At 38.3% G+C, this 8,664-nt stretch overlaps 1 protein-coding gene across 1 annotated transcript in view; it reads left to right on the forward strand.

Moving 5' to 3' along the window:
• The window catches only part of LOC115225742 (roundabout homolog 2-like), a 571,297-nt gene that overhangs the window by 401,258 nt on the left and 161,375 nt on the right, over positions 1–8,664 (forward strand). The gene's annotated exons all lie outside the window — the stretch shown is intronic.

An 8,664-nucleotide genomic window follows, 5' to 3' on the forward strand; every position in this document is an offset into this window, starting at 1 on the left:
TTTATATATAAAAGTATGGGTGTGTGTCTGTTTCCTACGATTTAAATTCCTAACTACTCCCACATTTTGCGGTGCAGTTTAACCAAAACCAGGTATCTTATAGTCGTGATTCATATCGAGCCCTTCTGGGTATTAGCGCGCGTCTATGATGAGTCTACGATTTAAAAAAAATTTACCATCATTTTTTTCCATTTTAATGCATTTTTTTCGCTATTATATAAGGGAAGTAACTCTCTAAAAATGTCTACGATGAGTCACCGATTTTTTAAAAAATTTATCATCATTTTTTTTCCATTTTTAATGCATTTTTTTCCTATTTCTTGGCTATAACTCTCTAAAAATGCTTATATAGTTATTTCCCTTACAAACCCAAGCAACGCCGGGCGATACTGCTAGTTTGTTATAAAAGCAAACAAACCAATTACGTTTTTTTTTTGTTTTTTTTTTGCTTTTTATTCCCATTAAGATTACCAATTCCATTGCTGGCTCTACTCTTATGACATGCATTTGTCTGGAAGTGTATTTGGATTTGTCGCAGAACATTTACTCAATAAAACAAGGTTTTCTCAATCCCTTTACAGCAGTGGAACATGATGTGAATAGATTTCCATCATGAAATCCGATGTAATTTTCACGGAGAAACACATATTCTTTGTTATGAATATTTATAATTCGGAAATGTCTAACACTGATACAAACTGTATCATTATTCAAATGTAATTAGAATTGTGATCATGCTTCATAAACAAATCTTTGGAGATATGTTTATATTTGCAGGAATCTATGGACCGAGGGCATTTCCTTTATTACCATGATAAATAACACTTTTTGGAGCAATTTAACATTTTTCATGGAAAATTCCAAAGAAAGGATATATTTTATATTGACAACTGAACTAATGGCATTTATATTCATTCAGATATATTGTCCCATTTTTAGGAAAACATTTTTATTACAACAGCTATCCTTCCTTCCTTTCTTCCTTCCTTCCTTTCTTCCTTCCTTCCTTTCTTCCTTCCTTCCTTCTGCATTGCTGTATAAAATAACAACTATAGTTTCATTTTCTTTAATTTGATCCTTTTTTTTTTCCTTTTGCAGTTTCTAAAAGCATGATAAAAATTTTGTAGAGGGGTTGTCTGGGGTTAGGACGATAATTAAATAACAGAAATAAGAAGAATTTCAATTCTATTTTCCTCGTGTCAAATGTTACCGACATAAATTTCTAATCTGTATTCTCTCGAATTACGGAGATGTACTTGCATAGCAAGTGACCTGATCTGAGATCGTGTGCTGGAACAAAAACAATTGCAGCGTGGAAGGTGTTTATAAGCCATTTAAGAAACACACAAAAGCCGTTCGATTCACTTCAACATTTAAGTTTAATTTGTCAAAATATTTTCGTCGCTTTGAGATCGCGACCTGTTCACTGACAAAGCTTTGTGCTGCATATATATATATATATATTACGGAGATGTACTTGCATAGCAAGTGATTTGATCTGAGATCGTGTGCTGAAACAAAAACAATTGCAGCGTGGAAGGTGTTTGTAAGCCATTTAAGAAACACACAAAAGCCGTTCGATTCACTTCAACATTTAAGTTTAATTTGTCAATACATACATACATACATACATACATACATACATACGTATATATATTTAACCTGAACTAACTAGATGTAAGGGAGGAAAAAAAAGAACAAGTATTAGTAAAACAAAAGTTTTGTGATATAGAGATAAATGTCTGATAATAGGTTTTAGGGTTTTGTTTTGGGGGTGAGGGTCGTAAATTCACTTCCTAGTTTCGGGCGGGGGGGAAGGTTGAAATTTGATATTATTGTGATGAGTGGTCAGTCTACATCTATCCATCACTACAGGTTTATAGCTCTAAGTTTATAGTGTGTATGTGCGTGCATATACACACACATACTTACATATATACATACATACATACATGCATACATACATACACACAGGCGTATGTACGTACATACATACATGCGTGTATACATAAATACACACATACATATGTACATATATATGATGAACTAACTGTTACTTTCTCAGATGCAGCACGGATTTTTGTCAGTGAACAGGTCGCGGATTTTAGCGACGAAAATATTTTGACAAATTAAACTTAAATGTTGAAGTGAATCGAACAGCTTTTGTGTGTTTCTTAAATGGCTTACAAACACCTTCCACTCTGCAATTGTTCTCTCAAATTGTCTCCAAGAAATATTAATCCAGGGATTGAACTTGGCAACTCCTCATCTTGAACATGGAACTATTACAGATTCCTAATCAATATTCTCTGAAATTAAGGGGGTGAACCAGCAGAATCCTTACTGTGCCAGGGGAAAATGCTGTGTGACATTCCTTCCTACTTTACGTTCTGAGTTTAAATGATGCTAGGGTCGACTTTGCTGTTCGTTCTTTCATGATCGATAAAATAGATAGCAGTTAAGCACTGGGGTCAATGTAATAGACTCACCCCTTTCCCTGAAATTGCTGGCCTTGTGCCAAAATTTGAAAGCAACATTTACTGAAATTCTCTTTGAATTAAAGACATAGACACACGCTCTCTCTCCTTCCTCTTTCTCCCCTCCCTCTCTCTTCCCTCCTCTCTCTCTTCTCTGTCTCTCTCCCCTTCCCTCTCTCTTCCTTCCTCTCTCCCCCTCCCTCCCCTCTTCTCCCCTTCTCCTCTTCCTCCCCTCCCCCTCTCTCCCCTTTTCTCCTTCTCTTCCCTACCATTCTCTCCCTTCCCTCTCTCCTCTCTCTCTCTCTTCCCTCCCTCTCCCGCCCCTCCCTCTCTCTCCCCTCCCTCTCGCCCCCTCACTCCCCATCTCCCCTCCCTCTCTCTCCCCCTCCTTCTTTCTCCCCCCTCTCTCCTCTCCCTATCGCTTCCCTCCCTCTCCTTCTCCCTTCCTCCCCTTCTTTCTCTCTCCTCTCTCCCTTCTCTCTCCTACCATCCCTCTCTCTCTCTCCCTTATACAATGGGCTTCTTTCAGTTTCCACCTACCAAATCTACACTCACAAATTTGGTCAGCCTGAAGCTATATAGCTGAAGACCCTTGCTTAAAGTCCCATCAGCGGGACTGAACCTGCAATCACCTGTCATTAGAAAGCTAACCTGTAAACCACACGGCCATGCCCCCCACCCCACAAAACTACTAAAATAAAAAAATTTATTGATTTTAAAATAAATTTTCTTTTGAAACCATTTTCAGAATATTTGGAAAGACTCTGGTAAAAGGAGCTGAATGCAGAAACTCCTTGTCTTGAATGCAATATTAAGGGGTCACAGATGTGTGACGAAAGGTTTCCGGACAATGGACATGAGTTAGAATAATAAAAGAAGTCCTACTGTGTGGTACCTTGGGCAAGGGTCTTCTGCTGTCAGACTGATCAAAGCCTTGTGAGCGGTTTTGGTAAATGGAAACTGAACGAAGCCATTTGGGTATATGTATATATATAGGCGTAGGAGTGGCTGTGTGGTAAGTAGCTTGCTTACCAACCACATGGTTCCGGGTTCAGTCCCACTGCATGACACCTTGGGCAAGTGTCTTCTACTATAGCCTCGGGCCGACCAAAGCCTTGTGAGTGGATTTGGTAGACGGAAACTTAAAGAAGCCCGCTGTATATATGTATATATATATATATATGTGTGTGTGTGTGTATGTGTGTGTGTATCTTTATCCCCCAACACCACTTGGCAACTGGTATTGGTGTGTTTACATCCCCATAACGTAGCAGTTTGGCAAAAGAGAGTGATAGAATAAGTATGAGGCTTAATAAAAATATAAATACCAGAGTTGAATTATTCAACTGAAACAAATTGCTCAAAGTGATGCACCAGTAGGGTCGCAATCTAATAACTGAAAAAGTAAAAGATAAAAGGGTTGGCAGTTCACTGTGAGCCAGCGTTGAGTCTCATGTAATATCAATAGCAGTGCATTGTGTAAATACTTTCTTTCCCTGCTGCTTCATTATATTATATATCCAGCATACAAGGATGTGAAACTAATTATGATGGCTTCGTTTTTATCGCAAGTTCCCTATGTTTCTTTCCATGGTGTCAGTTGGAAAGCTGGATGTCTTGCAAGTGAGGCTCAAATTATTTTGAAGTCCCAATCTTCTTGATAACGACATATGTATATATATATACTAGCAGTATCGCCCGGCGTTGCTCGGGTTTGTTTCGACCCTTTAGAATTGGAATTTTTGAAAAGTAAAAATTTCGCATTATGTAGCTTGTTATTCTCTTTAAATAAACATTTTTCTGGTTGAAATACACCGAAAAATGGCGACACAGCAGTCAAAAAATCGTAAAAAATAGGGATTTTCATAGAAAAAAAAGCACCTTTTTGATGTAAATAATTTTTGGTGTTAACATGGTTCGATTTGAATTTTTTCTCCTACGGAAGGAAGAGCAAGCCGTCTTCTATCATACTCTCAACTTTGGTCAACTTGCGCTGCAGGGTCTCGGAGGAGATAGTGTTAGTTGAAGACTACCAAACCTGCCATACACAGACGGACAACTTCAGCTTTATATATATATATATATATATATATATATATATATGTGTGTGTGTGTGTGTGTGTGTGTGTGTGTGTATGTGTGTTTGTGCATTGATGTCTGTATTTATTTCTCATCATTTGGCAACAGATGTCAAGTAAATTTCATCTTCACAACTTAGCAGTTTGGCAAAACAGTAACTAAGAAAATAAGTGAGATGTTTAAAATAACTTCTGTGCTCAATTTAATCAGCAAAACACTTCAAGATGGTGCCCCAGCCTGACCCCCCCCCCCCATCACACACACACACACACATAATCCAATGACTAAAACAAAAACAAGAATAGAAAAATATTACAAAAAAATAGTTGGGTGTGAAAATGTTATTTGAATTAAATATATTAACTGAATTATATGTTAACATCACGAAATATATTTGGTTTAAATTGCAATTTATTCCTAAAATTCCTTGCAGCAAAATCTCAAAGAAATTAAAACTATATTTTCTTAGTTGTCTGATAAAAGAATCATGCTTTGAATTCCAAAGTTTTAAATATTTTTATAAAAAGATTGTGGTGCAGATATGACTGTGTGTCTAAGAAGCTTGCTTCCCGATCATGTGGTTTCATTTCTGGTTCAATCCCACTTCACAGCACATTGGGACAACCATCTTTCACTATAGTTCCAGACCCATCAAACCTTTGTAAGTTAGTTTGATACATTGGAAGTCATGTAGCTTCTCTTCAGTAAGAAACTGGCCCTGTTTCAGCCCTTTTTTCTCATACTTTACCCCTCTGTTTCAGCCCTTTTTCTCTCATACTTTACCCCTCTCTTTCAGCCCTTTTTTCTCATACTTCACCCCTCTGTTTCAGCCCTTTTATCTCATATTTTACCCCTCTACTCTTTTGTCTCCTAGTATAAAGTTCCCATTCGTACCGCAAGACTCATAGTCTTGCATGCTGCATTGGTGACCTCACTAGTACTGATGGCATGTGATAGGTACCCAGTACTCACTGGAATGTGGTTGGTATTAGGAAAAATATCCAGACATAGAAACTATACCAAACAAACACTAAAGCCCAATGCAGTCCTTAGAACCTTCAGATCCTGTCAAATAATTCGACCCATGCAAGTGTGGGACACGGACATTAAATGAGGATAATATAAGTGTGTGTGTGTGCATGAGTGTGTTTGTATATGTGTGTTATTCATTTTTATTTTTAGTTTTCTTACCAATAAAGAGCTGGATTTCAACATAGCTCCATCATTGGAATTTCAGCAACATCAACAGGACATTTGTGCACGTTTGTGTGTATGTGTGCAATATTTGGCATCACTGCATTTGCAGCTCTGCATATCTTGTTTTATGCACGTATTCTCATGCATATAGTTGCATGTCTAGACGTGCATATGTATTTAAGTACTAAACTTCTGGAAAGTTTTACAAATTTTGACAGTGCCATTGATTTCTTGAATCTGTAATCTTCTAAGGCTGTGAGCTGGCAGGAATGTTAGCACGCTGGGTGAAATGTTTACTCTTACTCTTTACTTGTTTCAGTCATTTGACTGAAGCCATGCTGGAGCACCACCTTTAGTCGAGAAAATTGACCCCAAGACATTCTTTGTAAGCCTAGTACTTAATCTATCAGTCTCTTTAGCCGAACCGCTAAGTTACGGGGACGTAAACACACTACCATCGGTTGTCAAGCGATGTTGGGGGAACAAACACAGACAGACACATATATATATGACGGGCTTCTTTCAGTTTCCGTCTACCAAATCCACTCACAAGGCTTTGGTCATCCCGAGGCTATAGTAGAAGACACTTGCCCAAGGTGCCATGCAGTGGGACTGAACCTGGAACCATGTGGTTGGTAAGCAAGCTACTTACCACACAGCCACTCCTGCGCCTATATCGTTTGTCTTTATGTTCTGAGTTCAAATTCTACTAAGATCGACTTTGCCTTTCATCCTTTTGGGGTCAATAAATTAAGCACCAGTTGCACACTGGGGTTGATCTAACTGACTGGGCCCCTCCCAAAAAATTTCAGGCCTTGTGCCTAGAGTAAAAAAGAACCTGTAATCTTCTGATTAGCTTTCTCCTTGCTGGTTTTGAGAAGCCTAATTTCTCAAGACTGATGTTGCAGCAGTTGCCCGTGTGACACTCACAATCATAGTTTCAATTCCAAGAACCATGTGGCACAGTGTGACCTTGAGCAAAATTCTTCGTTTCTCCTTACTCTTTTGTCACTACAGCATTTTACATGTGGCACTCTGCACATCTGTACAAGCAATGTCGATTTGATGGAGAGAATGAGTTGACATACAACACAAACAAATCATCTTTGCTGTTTGTTCAGCGAGAATTCATCAAACCTTCAACCTTTCTCAACAGCAGCGTCCACCATTTTATATAATTTACACATTCCTTAAGTTTTCACCTGACTCAATAAATCTTTACTTATATTTTGTCCCACATGTTAACATTGCTGCTTTTTGTATTCTCTCTTTTCCTTTCTGTTTTTTTCTTCATTTCCTTGACCACAGCATCCACCTCCTTCTAAAGACAAGCATCTTTCCCTGGTACTAAATCTAACTTTCACAGCATAACGAACCTGTCTCAGAACCATTATATAGAATTCTCACCAACTTTTACCTTTTCCCCTATTTTTTCCTTTCACCTTCTTTCCATGACGTTAAACAAAATGAAGGCTCCTTGTTAAACCAGCAATGAAATGTTTACTTACAACACGTCATGATTATAAATTTTCTATTTCATACTCAAGTACATACATTGGTTCCACAAGATCAACAAGTTTGCTTATTTCCTTACTTCTAACCTAAAACATCAAACTTTTCTTTAGTTTTGCTCAGGTTCGTTTTGGTCCATTTCTTTATCGGTATTTTGGGATATTTTTGCTGCCAAATGTCATGGATTAGGGGAGGAAATACAACCGTGTTTCGTGGTCTGCTACCACAACAGCTCCTTTATAGGATCCAGTTAGCTCAAGACATCATCAGGAGGAACCACGCCCGGTTTCGGCCCCTACTCCTCTACCGTTTTGACGTGGCGGGCCCCCCCCCCTTTCGGAGGTGTCTTCAGCTCTGGTGTTGGGTGCATGTCTTCTTTCTTCTTCTTTCTTCTGTTCCCTGGTCTCTTCGATGTATCGTCAGCGAGTGTCAGCCAGTAACTGACTGTCTTGTCAAATTTTTCCCTTTAAATACCTGCCACATAGGTTCCAGCAGGCAGCCCCAGCAAGTTGTCACGTGACACTGTCTCACCTTAACTTCACATATTTGGCGTCATTCTTTGGTTCATTTTTCTCTTCATATATATTTCTTTACTACCCACAAGGGGCTAAACACAGAAGGGGACAAACAAGGACAGACAAAGGAATTAAGCTGATTATTTCGACCCCAGTGTGTAACTGGTACTTAATTTATCGACCCCGAAAGGATTAAAGGCAAAGTCGACCTCGGCAGAATTTGAACTCGGAACGTAACGGCAGACGAAATACAGCAACACATTTCGCCCGGCGTGCTAACGTTTCTGCCAGCTCGCCGCCTTTTCTCTTCATATATATTACATTCTCCTTTATTCCCATCAAATGACCATTATATTTATTCCATTGTTCTAAGATGTCTTCTGCTTCTGTGATTTCCAATTCCATGAGTGTCAAGAAATATGAGAGGCACTGAAAAGTTCCTGGCTTTAAAGGTATCGAGAAAGGCCTGGCTGGAGGCCCAAACTGCCTAGTTGTTTTACAGGGTTTAGAAAAACTGGAGGGCCACTGCAATGAGTGTGAGAATCTGAGAGGGGAATATGTTGAATAAAATCATAATTAACTGATTCTCCTGTATTTTCTTTTACCCAAAGCAAGGAACTTTTTCAGCACCACCTCATGTGTGTATGTATGTATGTATATATATATATATATATATATATATATATATATATAATAATAAGAGTAAATAATTTCTATAATGGTTTTTAAAAAAGACCACAATTATTTACCGGTAGAATTCGGTATGTAAATATAGCCGATTAATGGTAGGAACCTCTGTAAAGTTCAGTATATATATTGTATATAAGAAAAAAAGGGACAGGCAACAGGTTGCTTGACTGCATACCGAAAAAGTAGAAATAGCA

Source organism: Octopus sinensis, linkage group LG28, assembly GCF_006345805.1.
Source record: "Octopus sinensis linkage group LG28, ASM634580v1, whole genome shotgun sequence".
In the NCBI taxonomy this organism is placed as follows: domain Eukaryota; kingdom Metazoa; phylum Mollusca; class Cephalopoda; order Octopoda; family Octopodidae; genus Octopus; species Octopus sinensis.